The following is a 21,211-nucleotide window of genomic DNA, read 5'->3' on the forward strand; positions in this document are numbered from 1 at the left end:
ACATTAAGTATTGCTGATATTTAAGCATATGAAATTAACAATTTAAAGCCCTCACAGCCAAAGTAGCAGAAGTGTAAACTTTTTTGCCCCATCTGTCTAGTGCCCTAGAATCCCTGTCAGAGGGGACAGGGTTTTTTTGCAGTAGAAGCCTTGACCCCTTTGGGACCCTGAGAAATAGTTTCTGGATCAGCAGCAGGGTTTTTATAAAGAAATTTATGAGAGTCTAGAACCCTGTAGTATCTGTCTGGTTTTACAGGGGCAGGGGGTAAAGAATCAGGAGAAAGGCCGGACTCTGAAAATACATCATCTACAATGTCTAACACAGGGGGAATAGCAAGAGGTCTGTGCTGAGGCAGTAAAAGAAAATCTCTAAGCCTTTTCTTTGATTCTGAGCAGTCTTGGCTCTCCCAGTGGAAGTGCTCCCTCATGGTATGCAGGGTTTCCCCAAAAGAAAAATCCTCAGGAGGAGAGGCTGAAGGAATAGATTCTTCGGTATCAGAATCCTCATAGGGAGGAAGAGAGTATTCCTGCTCAGAAGAGGAGTCAGAGGAAATGGAAACCTGATCTGAAGATTCGTATTCTGTCTCTTGCCTAGGCCTCTTAACAGGAGGGGGATGGGAACCCCTGATCAAGGTAATTAGGTATTCGGCCATTTTGAGCATCCGTTTTTTAGACATGGAAGTCTGTCCAGGAGAATGCTGTACTTGTTTCTTTGTCTTTAGAGCTGCTTTAGTCTTTGCTTTGGAAGCTGAGGTAGGGTTTACATATAACTGTGTAGGTCTGAAAACACCCTCAGAAGCCGATGCCTGCTCAGCGGCTCCAGACCCATCTGAAGGAAGAGTTTCCGAGTGTCCAATACCTTGAGTATCCAGAGGCCTAACTGGCTCCATGTGGAAATCGGCAGCGGCCTGTGGCCCTGAGGTAGCGGGCATCAGGGGCTGCCAAAGCGCCTCACTGAGAACCGGCGACTGGTTTAGCAGAAGCCTCGTCGGTTTTGGACCACGGATGCCTGTCCTTTTCCTTGTGCTTTTTTATAAACTCCGGTTGTCAGTTGTTCCAACAGCATTATATAATTGAATCTTCGGCCAAAGTAATGAAAGGCAAAATCGTACTGACACTTAATAGTGCGTTGGTTAAATCTAGCGCAAAACCGACAGCTAGCAATGCTGTGATCAGGGCCTAGGCAAGGAATACAGTAAGAATGAAAATCCTTATGAGGTATTTGCTTCCCACAAGAAATACAACTGTTAACTTTTTCTGACATCGGTCTGGAGCAAGAAAAAAGTTTCCTCAATGGGGTACTTAGCTTTAATGAAGACTTCGGATCTGAAATTCTACTTTGAAAATCTCAGGAGTCGGCCGACCGGCACTTACGAACTGCTTTTGCTTCGGGCACCGCACGGCAAGAAAGACTGAATAAAATAGCGCCGGCTGCATCTTTTATACCCCTGGCGCACTGACGTCAGGGAAGAGGTGACCGCAACAGACGCCGGCCCAAGACTTTGGAATTCAGGCGACTGCGGGTAGCCTGCCAGCAGGATAACCCAGGTGTAATGACTGCAACAGTGAAACACGATGATCATCACTGACTCTGGTATTCAGGCCAGCAGAGGGCTACCACAGCAGGGATAACCCACAGGTGATGACTGCAACAGTGAAACACGAAGAACATCATTTGTTTTCCATTATTTTCCATATAGCAGGTTTGGCTTAATATCATGAGGTTCTCATGATTGTTATGGCATCATTCACTTAATTTAGAAGTAAAACTTGTTTTTGAATTTATGGAATTGATTTTATTCAACAATGTTGTGTATTTCAAATGGTGAATATTTTTGATAACTACAGGGTGTCTTAATGGGAGCATCCTGTGCTCCCATCTTTGCTAATGCTATACTCTGATAATAGGAGAAGAAATTGCTTTTTAAATGAGATCATGTTAGTCGATATGTTGCATATTACAGTTTCCTAGATATTTGCTTTGTTTGAAAGGAGAACACAAAGCAGTTTAAAGACCCTGTAACATGTTTAGAACATTCCACTCAGTTTTTAAAAATTTCTTATCACTTAGATTTAGATAAAATTAACTTTCTTGATATAGTACTGAGGAAAGGTATAGGATTAGATAAAATTAACTTTCTTGGTATAATACTGAGGAAATGTATAGGCTTAGATGAAATTAATTTTCTTGATATAGTACTGAGGAAATAGACAGGTGGGGATATTATGTGTGTCTCTATAGAAAAATAAGTTTTAGTATAATTCTTTTCTGCATTATTTCAGTTGTCACCCCCTCCCCACCCAATAAATGGTCTTTAGCTTGAAGTTGATACATTAGATTATCTAGACCGACTTCAGTGATGATGAAATACCAAGGAAGCTGAAAATGTAACCAATATGTTTTTGGAAAGTGGACTCCCTAGAGGTCTAGTTAAAGAAATTTTTAACAAAGATTGTTTATAACATGCTTTTAAATGCAGACTCATTAATAAATATGGAATAGTGACTTTAGATAAAAAAAATACTCATACCACTGGAGTGGTTGGTATTTTGCAGTGTCATGAAAATCCTACAATTATTAATTACTGTCCTGATTTTAAGAATGTTACTAACACAAACTGGTGCATCTGTAAGCATTTTGATTTAAGTGATGTATAAATACAATACTGATTTGTAAAAGAAAACCTAATGTAAAAACAATATTTTGGTACTAACAAATGTGGGCAGTGTAAACAACCCCCTTAAATGAATCTATAAGAAAGCCCCAATTATCTCTAAACTGCATACTTTGATGATTGAAGAGAGAGAAAACTAATATGAGTAGAGTGACCTATTCGGCATGTTGTGAGGAATGTTCTTCATACTGTATTGGCAAAACACAAGAATCTCTAAAAAAAGAATTTAGCAACACCATTATAGTACAGAAAAATGGGATAGCAGGAGTGCATTAGATGACATTCTTTGTCAAGCCCCAGTTTGAATTTTTTTTTTTTTTTTACATTTTTAATTCTGGAGAAGTTGGAAACAAGAAAGAGGCATCAAGAAGATGGGTATAAAGGTCTGTAAATGAAGGATGCATTTGTAATACTGCATTATAGACTCTGCAGTTACCTTACTTTATTTTATTATACTTTGCTAACTTTATTTGTGATGTGATGGCTCCAAGTAGTTACACACATGATCTGAAGAAGATTTTAGCTACACTTGACTCTTTTTTAAACTGGTTCTGATCAAATCTACAGAGTGGACAAAAGCACTCAGTCATTTTGTCTTATTAAACAAGATTTGTGGTATAATCGCCAGGGGTTCTACATTTTGCAGTTCTTCTTGGCTAAGCCAAATTCCAGAGACAATATCCTGGTGAGTGTTTTGTATTATTTTTCACATTATTGCTAGTCATCTTTCTCATTATCTCAACCACCCAGCATCAGTCTCTGCTTCAAGTCCAAGGTTCTTTGGATTTTATGGTCAACTCCCGTACTTTTTTCCATTGCTCAGTCATTTTACTTTGGAACAATGGAAAAGATTCCACTGGCAAATTCTCACTATGGTTATTGCTAATGTCAGAATAAGAAGCACAGCCCCCTTTAGCATGCTGGCTTGCTCTTTATGGGGTAACATATTTTAATTCCTCCTTAGTCTGTTCAGGATCCAAAAACACCTTTGAACTTCCAGGAAAAATATCCTTATAACAGCTGGACACAGCAACATGAATTTCATATCTGTCTCGACATCTCCTGAAAGCAGGGATAAATTTGTTTTTCTTCTGCCCGGTGTACGGTGAATTTTTTTTCTCAACCACTGGTGCCCCCAGTGATTAATAACTTTCCCTTCTGCCACAGTGTTGTCAGGACTGGCTCTTTCTGTATGACTACATCTTACTACTATAGGTCTTGGCTTCTATCTCACTGCCACACAGTCCTCTTTCAATTAAATTCTGTTGAGGAATACCAGACCAGTTGCTTACTTGTGCTTTCATAAAATTCTGTCTCTGTTCCTTCCAGTTTCTGTGGTACTGCAAAAAAAATACGTATTTATCTCAACACCAGAGCCTTGTCTTCTTCCATCCTTCTCAACTGATGGGTCATCAGATCTTTAAAGAACAGACAACAGCAGCTTTCAGACATCTGGATCCAAGACTCCTCTCCTCTACCTATAATTTCCCTCCATGATCACAGTACATCAGATAGAGTATAACAAACATCTGGACATGAAAGCAAGGAAAACTTACAGTCCGAGACTGACTTTAAGACAAAGCGCTGGGTTATTCCAGTGCAGCCAATTAAGAGCCCAATAACTGTGATAATCTGGCAGGGGTACAGAGGGAATGAATGTTGAGGACAACAGAAAAAAACATGGCTCTAGCATTATGGTAACTACATAACTTTTGTAATCAATGTCTCTTTTGTTTGACTCAACTGATGGGCAAGTCCCCAGCTACCAAAATCCCATGCAGGTCTCATGGAAGGATATTCCAGAGAATGCAGGAACCAAATGAAGCCTGAAATTTAGATTGTAAATCCACTGCAAATCCAATCTGCAATGGGTAGAGTGAATCATGCAACTTCAGCATAACCATCGACAGAAATTCTCGAAAAGAAGTTTGTGGAAGTTGTAGCTGCTGTAGTAGAATGAACTTTAGAATTTGTGAGGCAACAAACCCTCTAGCTTTGTAAACAAAAGTAATACAAATCAGACAGCCACCTGGAAAGGGTGACTTTAGTAACACCATTTGTCAACTTAACAGGACAGGAGACAGAGTTGGTCTGCTCTCCTAAAATTCTTAAGATATAATTAGAATCTTAACTGATTAACATCCAACAAATGCAAGATATACACCTTTCTACTAGGAAAAAAAAAGAAAGAATACAGGTAAGTTAATGGTTTGATACATGGTAAAACTCAGATACCTTGGGAAGAAAGGAAGGTGATATCTGAAGGTGGAGCAGAGTCCCTTAGAAGAGGGCAATGAATAGCTTTTGATAATTTCAGTGAAACAATAAGGGCATGACCCTCTCCCACATGAAAATTAGAGATGACATCTATTTAAACTTTGATAGTGGAATGTCTAACACCTTCCTGAAATAGACTAGCTAGAAAGTCTAGAAGAAGGGAGTGGAGCCAAAAAGACAACCATACCCCTACAGAAAGTCCAAAAGGAAAATCTTTTCCACTTACTTCTGTAAACCTTTGTAGTAAAAGATTTTCTCGAGGATGTCAAGGTATGAAAAATAGAGGAAGAAATCCTGAACTTTTTGGCCACCATCAGAATTGAAGAAACCATGCGGTTAGTGTCAGGGCTTCTAAGTCCAGGTAAGACTTGCTGGATGAATGAGACAGGAGGTCTGGTAGGGATTCCAGCATCCAGGGAAGGTGTAGCAAGTGAGGTCACAGAAAGGGGAACCATTCCCAAGCACACCGAAAAAGGGCAATAAGGATCACTGTCATCTGGCACTGCATGGCTTTTTGGAGAAGCTTTGGTATGAGGGGAGTGGATGGATAAGCGAGCTGGAGGCTAAGTATGGACCAATGTCCCTCGGTGACTCTCCCCTCCTTGAAAATCAGGAAAAAGTAGCTGCTGAATTTGGAGTTGGAAGTCACAAACAGATCACAGCATGGCCGACTCCAGTGGCAGAAAAGCTGAGCAGCCACAGATTGAATGGTCACTCAGGAGGAATTAGAATAGACCTGCTGGGCCTGTCCACTAAAACACTGGCTTTTCCCAGGATGTGTGTTGCAACCAGAAAGCTTTGGGAAGACTTTACCTATTGCTTTGCAACATAATGGATACGAGTGTGTTCCTCCTTGTTTGTTGAGGTACTAGACCACTGACATACTTGCCTGAATCAAAATCACATTCCTGGAGAAGGAGTCCTGAAAAACCCGTGCAACACTAGGAGAACAGCAGTTGTCTCCGGGACAATGATGTGAAGAATGGCCTCTATGGAAGTCCATATGCCTTGGATGTTCTTTCCCTTAAAATGCGCCCACCCACCTCAGATGGGAAAAGTCTGTAGTCACTGTGGCCAGTAGGATAAAGGGGCAACCTAGAGAGACTAGAGTAGAGTTCAACCACCACTGAGTGTGTTGTTTGCATACCTTCGTAAAACTGATGGGGAAATGCCTGGATTAGAATACACGCATACCAATGAACTGTGACAGTCCACTATAATGCTTTCATGTATAATTTAGCACGAGGGATGAGAGTTATAGGGGCTGCCATGGACCTTTGGGATACCAAATATGGATGGAATCCTGGGATTTTCAACATGTAAAAAATACAAGTATGCCTTAATGATTTACTGCTAGAGGGCTCATCGACAGTGACATGTACTTTTACATGTTGAAAAACCCAGATCTCCATCCATATTTGGTATCCCAAAGGTCCACAAGAACTTAAACAACCCACCTTTAAGGCCAATTGTTTCGGCTGAGGGTTCAGTCACCATCCCTTTAGCTAAATTTGTTGACTCAAAACTTAAAACATTATCTATGAGGAGTGAAAACATGTTACAAGATTCATGGGACCTGTTAAAGAAACTACATTCTGGTTTACATTTGGACAATCTGATTTTCTTCTCTGTAGATGTGATGGGGTCGCTCTCCCCCATTCCTCATGACATAGTACTAGAATGGTTGGAAGAAGTTTTAAGTGATTGCACTGATATTAGTTACGATGACTGTCATGTGTGTTTAATTTTAATGGATGTGATTTTAAAAAACTATTTTATATTTTTTGAGGGTGAATATTTCAAACAGCTAAGAGGTGTTGCCATTGGGGCCCATTGTACCCCCCACTTATGCTATTATTATATCTTATTCGGAAAATAATTATGTATTCAATTGTGGTTTTAATAATTGTTGGAGCTTTTATGGTCGTTTTCTGGATATTTGTTTATTTTGGAAAGAGCCTGTGGACAAATATTTGGAATTTTTTAGCTATTTATCAAATACTACTGACTTTTTAAGGTTCACCTATGCGGTGGGCCGTGAAGAACTGAGATATCTAGATGTTTGTATTAATAAAAATAATGGGAGTTTCAGGACCAGGGTGTATAGAAAAATTACTTTTTCAAACTCATACCTGAACTACACTAGAGCACACCCATATTACCAGAAGAGGGGTGTGGTAAAAGCCCAGTCTGTACGTATGAGCAGGATGACATCTGATGACAATGATTTTTCTTATTGACCTGTTCAGAGCTAGGGGCTATCCAGAAGCACTACTTACAGAAGTGTATGAAGAAGTTTCTGAAGCTAGAAAAACCCAAGTGTGCCCCTATTTTTGGTAAGCACCTTTTGGATCTAAACAATATTTTGTTAATTGTTGCTTAGATCTCTGTCGAAGCTGTTGTCTCCCTGTTCTGAGAGACAGCTTTCCAATCTATTTGCAAATAATACAGAGCTGAGTATATTTTTTTTGGTTTTAGAGTTTGTACTGTTAGTTGTTGCTTAGACCTCTGTATAAACTGTTTTGTCTCATCCTTCCTATTTTTGGCTTGTAGTTTAAATTTGGTGGCTTTTGCAGCTGCCCGCCCCACTGTACATTTGATCTGGGACACTCCCCCAGTCCCATCGCTTTACCACATTCTACCTAATAAACTCTTTCTGCACTTGCTTTTAGTCCTTTTTAATTTAATTGCATTTTTTAAACGGTGTTTGGTCTAATATTACTACATACTGAAATGTGCTAGCTTGCACTGCATGTGAATTGTTTTTACTACTTTTCTGTAAAAAAAAAAAACAAAAAAAAAAAACTAAGTCTGTTTCCTACCTTTCCTGTAAATAGTATTCCAGATACAGATTTGCTGTATCCAGGACTGTATGTAAGCTTCTGAGCCCCCCAACCCTTTCTGTGTTGGAGGGAAGCCTTCTAGCTTATGAGTGGGAGTGGTAAGCACTAGGTAACCGGTCTACCACATAAGGAGTGGTTCTGGCCCAGAAATTGTAGTTATTGGCCGTTTGGGCAATCTCTTCCATCTCTCTCAACTTTCTGATTTGAAAGCCTGCATTTGCACTTTTTTCTGTCCTGTAACTCGTCTAGTGCAGATACAGATTCTTAGTTTTAGCACTTAAATTTGCTTATTTGTGCTCAGCACTTGTTCAGAACCTGTAAGCATTAAATAAGCTAATAACTACTATAGCACTCAACATTCCTCATTACCTAGAGAAAAACAGTTTTTGTACTTACTTTTCCCACTTGCTTAGAGAAAAACAGCTTTTGTACTCACTTTCCTCACTTATCTAGAGGAAAACAGTTTTTTATTCAGGCATTTCCAAGGGTCAGCTCCCAGTGTTCTCTCCTGTCTATCTGATGAATCTGGGCATCTTGAGGCAATGTAGAAATTGCCTCATGTACACAGACAAGCCTCTCCTCCTACCACCCAACACTACAACCTGTGAGAGATGCACTTATCTAGCCAAACTGGAGGTAAAGCTCTCTCCAACCAAGACAGAACTTGACAGTCATGAGGAGAAAGTAAACATTTGTACCACACCATACTCATCACAAAGTCTCACTAAATGTACACCACCAAAATCCACACATAGTAACACAAAAACATTCGCAGAGGCTCTCAATAATAATCTGTCTAAGCAACAGAGACCTACAAAGCAGAAACGCAAGCAACCTCCATCCCCCAACACAACCCAAATGACACATTGCCCACAGACTCAGTGTGCCACTCAACCACAGCCAATAAGGCAAAACAACGTACTCAACACACTAGTCATAGGTGACTATTGTCAGGCACACTGATGTCCCACTCAAAAGGCTAAACAAGGAGAAGATTACTGTCAGCTGCCTGTCGGGTGCCATGATCCACCACATAACCCACGCACACAGGTCACTCCACAAGTACAAATATGACTCTGTCATTGTCCATGTTGGTGTGAATGACCCGAGACGTACCTCTCTGGACTACATGAAAAGAGACATGGAAGAGCTCTCCGATCTTGTAGCCCAGGCAGGTATGACCCTAGCCCTGAAAAGCATTCTGCCATTGCCCAGCATGATACTGCAGTACAAGGTCAAAATGATTGACTTCAACAATTGGCTAAGCTTCTGGTGTCATTCTAAGGGGATCCAGTATCTGTCTGCTTGGGATGACATGGTCGACAGACCACGATGCTTTGCCACAGACGGCCTGCGCCTGTCACCCCTGGGATTCTGGATACTGGCTAAGGCTCTTGCTGCCCCTATAGTGCCTTTTTTAGGCACGGTTCAAATAACAAATTAACCACCGTAACAGGAACAGGCAAGCAAAAACTGAGGGTAATGCTACTCAATGCTAGAAGTCTAAATCTCAAAATGCACTCACTCGAGGCACTCCTTAAAATGGAGAACATCGATATCTGTGCAATGACCTGGTTCAAGGCTCCAGAGAGCACCCCTCCACTACCAGGCTATAACTTATACCACACTTTTCGGCCATGTAACCTGGACCAAAACACCAAAGGTGGAGGTGTGTCCATATTCATTAAGGATAGCCACACCTCCAGGCTAGTTGCTCAGCATAATGCATCCAAGGTTATCCAAGTGTAACTAACTCTGGGCAAAACTGCAATCCAAATTGTAGCTTGCTACAGATCCCCCACCATGCCCCAGGATTCCCACTCCTCTTTTCTTGATGTACTGGAAAATATTAAGATTTAACCAAACACCCTAATAATGGGCGACTTCAACTACCCCACCATTAACTGGGAAAACTACTCGTGTACCAACTCCTCAGCTCAACGCTTTTTGGAATTCATAAACTCCAATGCCCTGGATCAACCTATCCACAACCCCCACCAAGGGCAACAATATCCTAGACCTAGTCATTACCAACATGAGTGACCGGTGTTCCACACCTGAAGTCAACTCCTCATTGGTCCAATCTGACCATAAGCTAATCACCCTTGATATCCACATCCCCCCCCCACCCCCCATTAAGGAAACCACGGTAAAAAATTTCTCCAAAGCCAACTTCATGCTTCTTAAGATAGAAGTGGTGTACTTCATGACACCCATGCAGATGGACAATACAGTTACAACTTCTGAATCCGACAAAAATGCACTCTATAAGCACTTACACGAGTGCATGGATCGTGCTATCCCAAACAGAACCAAGATGCTATCCTCCAAAAAAAGGAAGTAAATCTGGTGTTCCCCTGCCATAAACAATCTGTACAACAGAAGGAAGAAACTGTTGCAAAAGAGAATAAAATCCCATGAGTGGAGGAGCTCCCATGTCAGCCTCAGTAAGAAGCTGAGATCCCTTATAAGATCCTCCAAAGCTAGCTACGAAAACAAAATCGCCACTAATTCTAAGGACAATCACAAAGCATTCTATAGCTATGTCAAGAATCTCAATGGCAACTCCCAGATCTGCTCGGAGTTACAGCACAACGGCACGAAAATTACAGAACCAACTGATATTGCCAACATCCTGGCAGATAGGTTCAGTGCTAACTTTACCCCTCCCCACCCCCTAAAGGGCCCATATCTATACAGGATGAATGCAGAGTCCCTGTAATCACAACTACGCAGGTAAAAGCTGCACTCTAAAGCCAAAAACACAGCATCCATGGGACCGAACAACATCCCAGGCTGCGTTTTACACGAACTTCAGAACGAACTGGCTCCCCACTTAAGCACCATGTTCAATAATAGCCTCGCATCAGGCTTTGTGCCCACTGAATGGTGCACAGCAACAGTTATCCCACTCCACAAAGGGGGAGCCACCACTGATCCCGGGAACTATCGACCTATTAGCCTGACGAGCCTGGTCTGCAAGGCCATGGAACGTATCATCATGGAACTCAAACAAAGACATTGGTAACCTCCAAACTCTGGATCCCACCCAGTTCGGGTTTGTGAAAGGCAGATCATGCCTCCTGAACCTGATAGACTTCTTTGAGGCAGTCACCAAAGCCATAGATGAGGGTAAGGTGGTTCACACAACCTATCTTGACCTCACCAAGGCTTTCGACACCATCCCCCATTCTGGAATTATAGCTAAACTCACTAAACTATGTATAAATCCCTACGTCACAAGATGGGTTGCCAACTGGCTCACTGACAGAACCCGCACTGTAAAAGGTGCAGACTCCAAATCTGACCTCAAAGCAGTGACAAGTGGAGTACCACAGGGTTCCGTCCTGGGACCTCTCCTGTTTGGTATCTACTTCTCTGAAGTACAGGCTAACACAGAAGGCCTCTGGCTAATGAAGTTTGCAGATGACTGCAAACTAGGAGCCATAGTCAAGTCCCAATATGATGTGGGCATCCTACAGAAGGGCCTCGCTGAGACAGATGCCTGGTGTCAGAGCCATGGCCTCAAGCTCAATGCCAAAAAGTGCAGTGTCATCCCCTTTGGTAAAAACTCTGTACCCATGAACTACCACAAAGGCGGCAATCTACTTAACACAATGTGTGATAAGAGACCTTGGGACCCAGGTGGACAGTAGTCTCTCCTTTGATAGTCACATCGCCACAGTAGTCAGGAAGTCCTTCTACGTGGCACACCTCATCATAAAAGGGTTCTCATCCAGGAAAAAACAGGTCATTGTTCCCCTCTACTCGACACTCATTAGACCCATTATAGAGTACAACGTCCCTTTTGCAATGTACCTCACAAGATATCTGCAGCAGCTGGAAAGGCCACATAAGTACCTCACAAAGAGGATTACTGGCCTCAAACAAATGCCCTACACTGACTGCCTCAAAAAACTCCAGCTTTACTCCATAGCATATCACCTACTCCGAGGTGATCTCTGCCTAACATATAAAGCTATGTCAAACCCAGAGCTGTTGGACATGCTACACCTAACGAAATCCCAATCCCTCCAAGCTACATGCTTCTAGGGACCTAAACCTTGTCACCAGAATAAACAGGACATGCTGGTGGGATAGATTCCTGTCCCAGAGACTTCCCATACTCTGGAACAGGCTACCCATCTATGTCAAGCAAAGTTTTTCATTAGCACTCTTCAAGAAAAATCTTGATGAGTGAATGGGAAATAGGAAATACACCACAGGGATCACTTCTGTGTCTCTGCCCGACAGTGGCATAGGAAAATAACTTTCTTGGGTGGCGTAAGCCAGGGAACCTTGTTGGCTAGGCTTATGTAGGCCCTTGGGCCGATAGCCTAGTACCTACCTATGAACTGATGTCAAGGTAGATAACGTGTATAATAGTGCCCTGGTAATAACATACGATGGAGAAGCCAGACTAGCCAGAATTATTACTGAGGAAGAATGGGGCAGGTTTGCTAGCACTTCGGACTTGCAGTATATATTTGACAAGCCTTTTAAATGTGTTTATAGAAAGGGGCATATTATTAAGAATATTTTGGAAAAAGGGACAAGTAAGGCTAGCAACTGCTATTCTGGTAAAAGGGGTACATACAAATGTAGCAGTTGTGCACAGTGTTCCTATGTTAAAAAGTACAGTTGTGTACTTACCATAAATGTAGATGTTAGAGTGTATTCACTGTTGCAGTCATTACTGTTGGGTTATCCTGCTGGCAAGCTAACCGTAGTTGGCCCGATTCAGTAGTCTAGGTCCGGTGTCGGCTGCTGTCGCCTCTTCCCTGACGTCAGTGCGCCAGGGGTATAAAAGAAGCAGCAGACGCCATTTTCCTCAGTTTTTCTTGCCCCAGATGTCAGGTGCCCCTAAATTGGAAAGCTGAAAGAATATGCCAATAAAAATACATGCACAAAAATAACATGTCCATCTACAAGCAAATACACCAAAAAGGTAGTATAGGATAGAGAAGTGTAGATAAGTCCCACAAAGGAAAGGGGGGATGGTGGGTGGGTAACCTGGACTGCAACAGTGAATACACTCGAACATCTACATTTATGGTAGGTACACAACTGTACTATGTTCGTGTTTCACTGTTGCAGTCATTACGGTTGGATTGAATCCCAAAGCTGAGGTAGGGTGGCTGGTCTAAATAGGACTTGGAGAGGCTATGAGGCCCTGCAGAACTGCAGTGGCAAAGCCTGCCCTGGACTTAGAATAGAGAGGTAAATGGTAGTGCTTTGTGAAAGTGTGCACTGAACTCCAAGTTGCAGCCTCTAAGATATCTTTGGTTGGTACTCCTCTGAGGAAGGCTGCTGAAGTGGCTGCTGATCTGGTGGAATGAGGCCTAATGTCCTTAGGCACTGATTTGCCATGTTGTAAATAGCAGAAATGGACGCAATGGCCTATCCATTTAGAAATAGTCTGTTTTGAGATGGCCTTTCCCTGTGAACTTGCAGCATATGACACCAAAAGTTGCTCAGTTTTTCTGAAAACTTTAGTTCTGTTCAAGTAGAATCTCAGCTGCCTGTGTATGTCCAAAGAATGCAGAAGTTTCTCAACCTTGTTCTGTGGATTAGGATAAAAAGTTGGCAAGTGAATGGTTTGGTTAAGGGCCAGACTGGACACCACCTTAGGCATAAATGTAGGGTTTGTCCTCAGGGAAACCCTGTCTGGATGGAAAATGATGAAAGGTTCCACAGCCATGAGTGCTTGTAGCTCTGAGACTCGTCTTGCAGAGGTTATTGCCAGGAGCAGAGCTGTTTTCCAGGATAAGAATTTTATATCTGCTGTTGATGCTGGCTCGAAGGGAGGCAGTGTGAGTTTTTTCAAAACGTAATTGAGGTCCCAGGCCAGAATTGGTGCTCTCCTAGGAGGCCTAATGTTTTTGGCTCCTCTGAGGTACTGCTTTAATAAAGGATGAGAAAAGATAGGTGATTCCGTATTGTAATGGGCTGAAATGGCAGAGGCATGAATCTTAAAAGATGAAAAGGAAAGGCCTTTGTTTAGCATCTCAGTTAGGTATTGTAAAATCTGAGGGATATTTGGCACACTTGTGTCGATGCCTTGTTCCTGGTTCCAAGCAGAGAATCTCTTCCATTTTTCTGCATAAGATTTTCTGGTACTGGGCCTTCTGGCCTCCAAGATAACGTCCATAACAGCTTTTGTAAGCGGAGTGTTCTGAATGGTTACTTTATCCGCCATGCTGCCAGATTTAAGGTCCTGAGTTGGCTATGCAGGATCTGACTGTTTTGTTGGGTCAGTAATTGAGAGATTTGAGGCAATATCCATGCTGGACCTTGAGACAAGCTATTCAGAATTGGGTACCAGTGCTGGCGTGGCCAGTCTGGTGCAAACAGTATCATGTTTGGCTTCTCTTGTCTCACCTTTAGGAGTACCCTGGGAAGAAGAGGCAAAGGGGGAAAGCATATACTGTTAGATTTTTCCAGCTGAAGGATAGGGCGTCCACTTTCCATGCTTGTTTGTGATATATCCTTGTGCAAAATCTTTGCAATTGGCAGTTGTGAGGGGAGGCAAATAGATCTATGTCTGGGCCTCCCCATTTCCTTGTTATCATGTTGAAGACTTGTGGATCCAGCTTCCATTCATGGGGATCCATGAGGCTTCTGCTTAGTTCGTCTGCCAGAGTATTTGTTTTTCCTGGCAGGAATTGTACTTGCAGGTGAACTTGAAAAGCCAAAGCCGTGTCCCATAAGGTCATTGCTTGTCTGCAAAGGGGGGTTGGAATGTGTACCTCCCTGCTTGTTTATGTACCACATGACTGTAGTGTTGTCTGCCTTTATCAGTTGTTGTCCTGGATGAAGCAGGTCCTTGAAGGCTGTCAGGGCATTTTGAACAGCTAGCATCTCTTTTTGATTGATGTGAAGATGCATTTGGTTTGCATGCCTAGTGCCCTGAATGCATTTTCCTGCCATATGTGACCCCCCAGGCATAGCCGGATGCATCCGTTGTCAGTCTCTGTCTGGCTGTGGGTAACCTGAATGGCAGACCCTTGTTGTGGTGAGAGGCTTTTGCCCACCATCGAAACTCCTGTTACACGCAGGGAATGAGTGCAATTACAGTCTCCAGGCTGTGGCAATGTTGAGTCCAAACACTTTTTAAATACCATTGTAGTTTCCTCATATGCAGTTTGGCATATGGAATTAGTAGGATGCAGGATGCCATGAAACCCAAGGCCTGCAGGATTTTCCTTGCAGATAAGTGGGTTTTTGTTGCCAATGTCTTGAAGTAAGTAGTCAGATGCTTTTGTTTTTCTGGCGTGAGATAAGCCATCTGGGTAGTTGTGTTTAAGCTTGCACCCCGGAATATTATCTCTTGAGAGGGCACTAGTTTTGATTTATTTTCGTTTACTGTGTACCCTAGGCCAATTAGTAATCTCTTTACAAACGCCAGATGCTTTAGAAGAATGTCTTTGTTCTCTGCTTGAATTAGGCAGTCGTCCAAGTAGGGATATATTTGAATTCCTCTGTCTGCAAAACGCAATTACTGGTGCCAGGCATTTTGTGAAGACCCTGGGCGCAGTAGATAAACCAAAGGGCAGTGCAGAGAATTGGTAATGCATTGAGCCAGCTATGAATCTGAGGTATATTCTGCAAGATTGTCTGATTGGGACATGCAGGTATGCCTCTTTTAGGTCCAAGGTTATGAGCCAAGCCTTGTTGCCCAGCATGGGCAGTAGCTGCTGTAGAGTCAACATCTTGAATTTTGGAACTTCCAGAAATGTGTTTAGTATAGACAGGTCCAGTATTGGTCTCCAGGTTTTGTCCTTTCTGGGTACTAGAAAGAGTCTGGAGTAAAATCCTTGCCCCTGTTCTTGTTGCGGTACTTGCTGATATTGTGCCTCTGCCCATTGATTGTGTGGCAGGCCTGGCATACCTTTTGACCTTGGTAGAGTGTGGAAATGGAACCTGTAGCCTTGGGACACTATGTTCAGTACCCATTTGTCTTGGGTAATCCTTTGCCAATTTGAAGAAAAAAGTGCTAGTTTTCCCCCTAAGGGGGCTGCCAATAGAGAAGTGCTTGGATTTGCTAGAGAAAAGTCATTGGGACTGTTTCCTGTAAGGTTGTGATTTGCCTTCTCCGCTCTTGGAGGTAGTAGCATCCCATTGTTTAGGTCTGTATGAACCTTGGGGCTGACCTCTGCCTCTGGGATGCTTGTATCTGCCTCTTTGTGGTCTGTCTGACACTGGAAAGGACCAATTTTTTGAAGGCCAGTTTCTGCTAAATCTGGGTGGTTGTACCTGTAAGAAATCCTTGACTGTCTGCATGGATTTTACTTTATCCTCAATTTTTTTCAATACTACTTCTGCTTTAGTACCAAAGTATCATGCTGTAATGGTGCATCTAATAATTTTGCTTTAACATGATCATGCAGATTTTGTTCCTTTAACCAAGCATGCCTTCTAATAACAGAACCTGAAACAGCAGCCTTGCAGGAGGCCTCCAGTGAATCATAACCACATTGCAAAGTGTGCTTTCCCACTTGTCAGCTGCATGCAATAAATCCTGTAATCCTTTGTTTTCTGAACATTTAGTATTTGTCAAAATTTTCTGTTTAAGCTGTGACATTAAATATTGCTGATATTTAAGCATATGAAACTGACAATTTAAGGCCCTTATAGCCAGGGTAGCAGAAGTGTAGACTTTTCCCCCCATCTGTCTAGAGCCCCTGAATCCCTATCAGAGGGGACATGTTTTTTTGCAGTGGAAGCTTTAACCCCCTTGGGGCCTTGAGATATAGTTTCTGGGTCAGCAGTGGGGTTTTTTATACAGGAATTTATGAGAATCAGGAACCCTGTAATATCTGTCTGGCTTAGCAGATGCATGGGGGAGAGAGTCAGGGGACAGGCTGGACTCTGTGAATACATCGTCCACAATGTCTAGCACAGGTGGAATAGCTAGGGGTCTGTGCTGGGGAAGAAGCAGAAAATCTCTGGGCCTTTTCTTAGATTCAGAATAATCTTGGCTCTCCCAGTGGAAATGTACTCTCATGGTGTGTAAGGTTTCCCCAAAAGAATAATCCTCAGGAGGAGAGGCTGAAGGAATGGATTCTTCAGCATCAGAATCCTCATAGGGGAGCATGGAGTAATCTTGCTCAGAAGAGGAATCAGAAGAAATGGAAACCTGATCAGCAGAATCATACTCTGTCTCTTGCCTAGGCCTCTTATCAGGAGGGAGGTGGGTACCCCTGATCAAAGTAATTAGGTCTTCGGCCATTTTGAGCATTTGTTTCTTAGGTATAGTGGTCCGAGTAGGAGAATGCTGTACTTGTTTCTTTGTCTTTAATGATGCTTTAGTCTTTGAAGCTGAGGATGGCTTAATGTATAGCTGTGTAGGTCTGAAAACACCCTCAGAAGCCGATGCCTGCTCAGCGGCTCCGGACTCATCTGAGGGATTCATTTCCGAGGTTCCAATACCTTCAGTATCCAGAGGCCCAGTCGACTCCACGTGGGAGTCGGAAGCGGCCTGTGGCTCTGAGGTAGTGGGCGCCAGGGGCTGCGAAAGCGCCTCACTGAGAACTGGCGAACCGGCGACTGGCCTAGAAGAGGCTTCGTCGTCGGTTTTGGACCTCGGATGCCTAATCCTTTTCCTTGTCCTTGCGTTTTTTGTAAACTGCGGTCGTCTGCTGATCCGACGGCATTATATAGTTAAATCTTCGGCCAAAGTAATGGAAAGCAAAATCAAACAGACGCTTGATAGTGCGTTGGTTAAATCTAGCACAAAACCGACAACTAGCAATGTTGTGATCAGGGCCTAGGCAAGGAATACAGTAAGAGTGAAAATCCTTATGAGGTATTTGCTTTCCACAAGAAATACAATTGTTAACTTTTTCTGACATCGGTCTGGAGCAAGAAAAATGTTTCCCCAACGGGGTACTTAGCTTTAATGAAGACTTCGGATCTGAAATTCTTATTTGAAAATCTCAGGAGTTGGCCAACCGGCACTTGCGAACTGCTTATGCTTCGGGCACCGCGCAAGAAAGACCGAGGAAAATGGCATTGGCTGCTTCTTTTATACCCCTGGTGCACTGACATCAGGGAAGAGGCGACAGTAACTGACGCCGGACCTAGACTTTGGAATCGGGCCGACTACGGGTAGCCTGCCAGCAGGATAACCCAACAGTGAAACACAATGAACATCTGGGGGTGCATACTATTTGAAAGCTAGAAACAGATTTATTAAAACTGTGGGTTTTGCCAATTGTAACACCAATGGTCTCATTTATTTAGCCTTGTGTGGTAAATGTGAGGCATTTTACATAGGCAAAACTGAAAGAAAACTAAAATCTAGAATGTATCAACACAGATATGATATAAGGAAGATGAATTTGAATAATGCTTTGTACAAACACACATTAAATTGTATAAGAATACAGTTTTATTTTTTGTGATTGAAACACTGCCCATTGACCCCTGGGAGACACATTTAGAATATAGAGAACTATAATGGCAGTTAGTGCTGGAAACAAATAAACACCCTGGTGTAAATTATATGGTTTCACTGAAGTTTGTCCTAAAACTGAGGGGAGCAAAACTTTGAAAATGAAGTTTAGTTCAACTATATCAAATATATTGTTTATCCAGTAGATGGTGCTGTTTATTAAGAATGAATATTATGAATAGTTTCAAGTTCATGAATATATTTTTATTACACCAGTTTTAAATGATTTTAAATGTTACCATATTGCTTATATTGTTTGTTTACATTATTTTTTGTGTACTTAAAGTTTTACATCCTTATTTTATCGTATCATTGTATTTATAGTGGTTTCAAGAGTTTTAAATAGGGTATAATATGTACAGTTTTTTATGCACCTAATTTTGTTATTGTGTCTTTAAATGTGGAAAATTTTGTTAATTGATCAATTAAGGGCTGTATATAAATGGTGGTTAGAAGTTGGTATGGTCATCTGATGAGGCTGTACTGAGAAAAAGCGGTGATAGAGTTAAGGTGTTCGTTTTGTTCGTGTGCTCAATAAAGTTGGTGTTCCTACCTGGTGAACCTTCCAGTGCCTTATTCTTTGGTTATTAGTTTCTATTTAGGCATTATTTCTACTTTATTCGTTTAGAGGTCATAAATTCCCCTGTTATGGCTGGAAGAAGACCCTTAAGTAGCAGTTTAGATTTGCAGTCCAAAAGAGACCCTAGCCCAGAAGGCTGAGCATAAAGAACAATCTCTATCTAGGGGGATACTCCCAAGGAACAGATGCATTTAGTGTGTGGATGCCGAGTGGGAATCTCATCACCACAAGCAGTACATCTCATAAAACCTGAGATGTTGGTTGACATGGGTGAAGAGAGAAAAGCCACACAGCTGAATAAAGTTTCCTCAACCATCAAAGCGCAAAGACCAAACTCTAAGATACAAGCAATATTAGCAGAAAACTACTGACCTAGAATCGGACACAAAAATCTACACTATAACGAAAGAATGTTTTTTTGTTGTTAATAGTGGGAGGTAAAGGTGGGAAAAGGAGAAAATAAACAACTCCTAAAGAAAGGAAAATGGCTAAACTAAGCTTGTAAATAGAAGAGAAGATAAAACTATGCAGATAAAATGCCTAGAGGCAAAATCCCAGAAAAAAATGTTCACTTATCTGAAAAGGCTGAAAAAGCAAGTAATCAGCTAAGGACATTATCTGAGGAGCGAAAGTGGCAAATGAGACCTGGGGTACTGTAATGATGAAAGGGGTTTTCAGGTAGGGCATGAGCCTCAGCCTTGGATCCAAATGTATGAAAGTTGCTGATGTCAGATCCGTATGGATCAGATGCCACACAAGCTGAGGCGGACAGAAGAGACACGGGATTATCAAATTTCTGCATGCTCTGTCTTCTAACTACACAATTTTAACATTTCTGAAAAAGTCTTGTAATATAGCCAGTCTTTCCTTTATTTCAAACCTCCGATATGCAGTTTGATCAGTGCATTCAACAGTTACTTAAAAAGATTTTTCTATTCTTTCCAGACTTTGGACAGTTGACCATATATATTTATCTAGTCTTTCATTCATTTTAAACACCTCTGCATGCATTTGATTTATTTTTCCTCTAAAAGAATTGGATACCATTTATTGCATCAAAGCTGAAACCCAAACTGTTATTTGCTGAACAGCTGCAAAACTCTTTGCTGCCAGAGTTTTTCTTCTTCGCCTTTTTTAGTTGATTTTTTTCTCTTACTTTCTCCAGATTTCTTCTTTGCTGACATCCAGGCGGTCTGGAGATTAACCAGTGACTGCATTTCACCCACATTGCCAGCTTTTACTGGCCTTTCTACAGCTACTTTGTTTTCCCACTGGGAGAGCACGAATCAATCTGCTCTTCAGAGTGCAGCCATCTTGGAGGCTAGGTAAAGAAAGTGATGCCCACACCCACCACCAACACCTGAAATTGCTGGGTGCCATTAACTCAAGAGCAAGAGTGCACACAATCTCTCATGTTCACGATATTTTTTTCTATCAAACTTTAAAGGAGGACTCCTGTGGAGACGAGCACTAAAGACATACCTTTTGTTTGATCAGAGGCTTCTGCAATGGCACCAATTTGCCTAAAAGCAGTGCTACTACACGAAGATGGTATTGGTCAAATGAAGTCAAAAATACAAAAAAAAAAAAAAATGCCTGCCAGTCCAAAATGCTAATGATACATACTCATAGCTTCAGTCATTAGTTGATTTAAAGGTGAATAAATATCTGTATTCCAAAGAACAGAAATGCTAGATTACCTACATGTAACTACCTCACAGCAAGAGGTTCCCCCGTTCGATTCTCGGCTGGAGTGCGGCGAGTGCCTTCTGTGTGGAGTCTGCATGCCCTCCCCGTGGTTGGGTGGGCGTTCGAAAGACATGCGTAAATGGGCGCACCTTCGCTGAAGGTTGAACGTCGAGCTGGCACCTCGGCGTTCGTCAAAATCTACTGCCAAACATTAGCAGACTGGAGTTCCGCTGTGGCGACCCCTAACCGGGAAAAGCCGAAAGACAACAACAACAGGATGGAGGGAAATGTTTGTGGAAGAACTGAAAGTATGCAGCAAACAGCCACAAAGATTCTGATTCCTATCCCTGAGATACACACTTCTAGGAAGGATATGAAGTAACATCATTAGAGGTATGGCTATCTGAAGGGGGGTGTGGACTAGCTCTGGAGTCTGTGTTTCTAAACTGTCACCATCTTGGGCAAAGAAAACCGCATCTAGCTGTAAAGTGAAAAATGCACACTCCTAATACCATTCTGATTGCTGCTGGGTAGAGTCATAGAGTAGCAGCTGCTACATGTGAGAGTTAGGGTGCATGATCAATGTACACTCCTAATACCATTCTGATTGCTGCTGGGTAGATTCGGAGAGTAACAGCTGCTATATGTGAGAGGTAGGGTGCATGTTCCAGCGCAGGAAGTATAGGGGACA

General features: G+C 42.2%; 1 protein-coding gene across 5 annotated transcripts in view; it reads right to left on the reverse strand.

Annotated features, from left to right (window-relative positions):
- Positions 1-21,211, reverse strand: part of LOC122817661 (calcium homeostasis endoplasmic reticulum protein-like) — a gene marked incomplete in the record, with an annotated part of 1,194,300 nt that overhangs the window by 224,849 nt on the left and 948,240 nt on the right.

Source organism: Protopterus annectens, chromosome 13.part0, assembly GCF_019279795.1.
Source record: "Protopterus annectens isolate FY-2018-M chromosome 13.part0, PAN1.0, whole genome shotgun sequence".
NCBI classification, from domain to species: Eukaryota; Metazoa; Chordata; order Ceratodontiformes; family Protopteridae; genus Protopterus; species Protopterus annectens.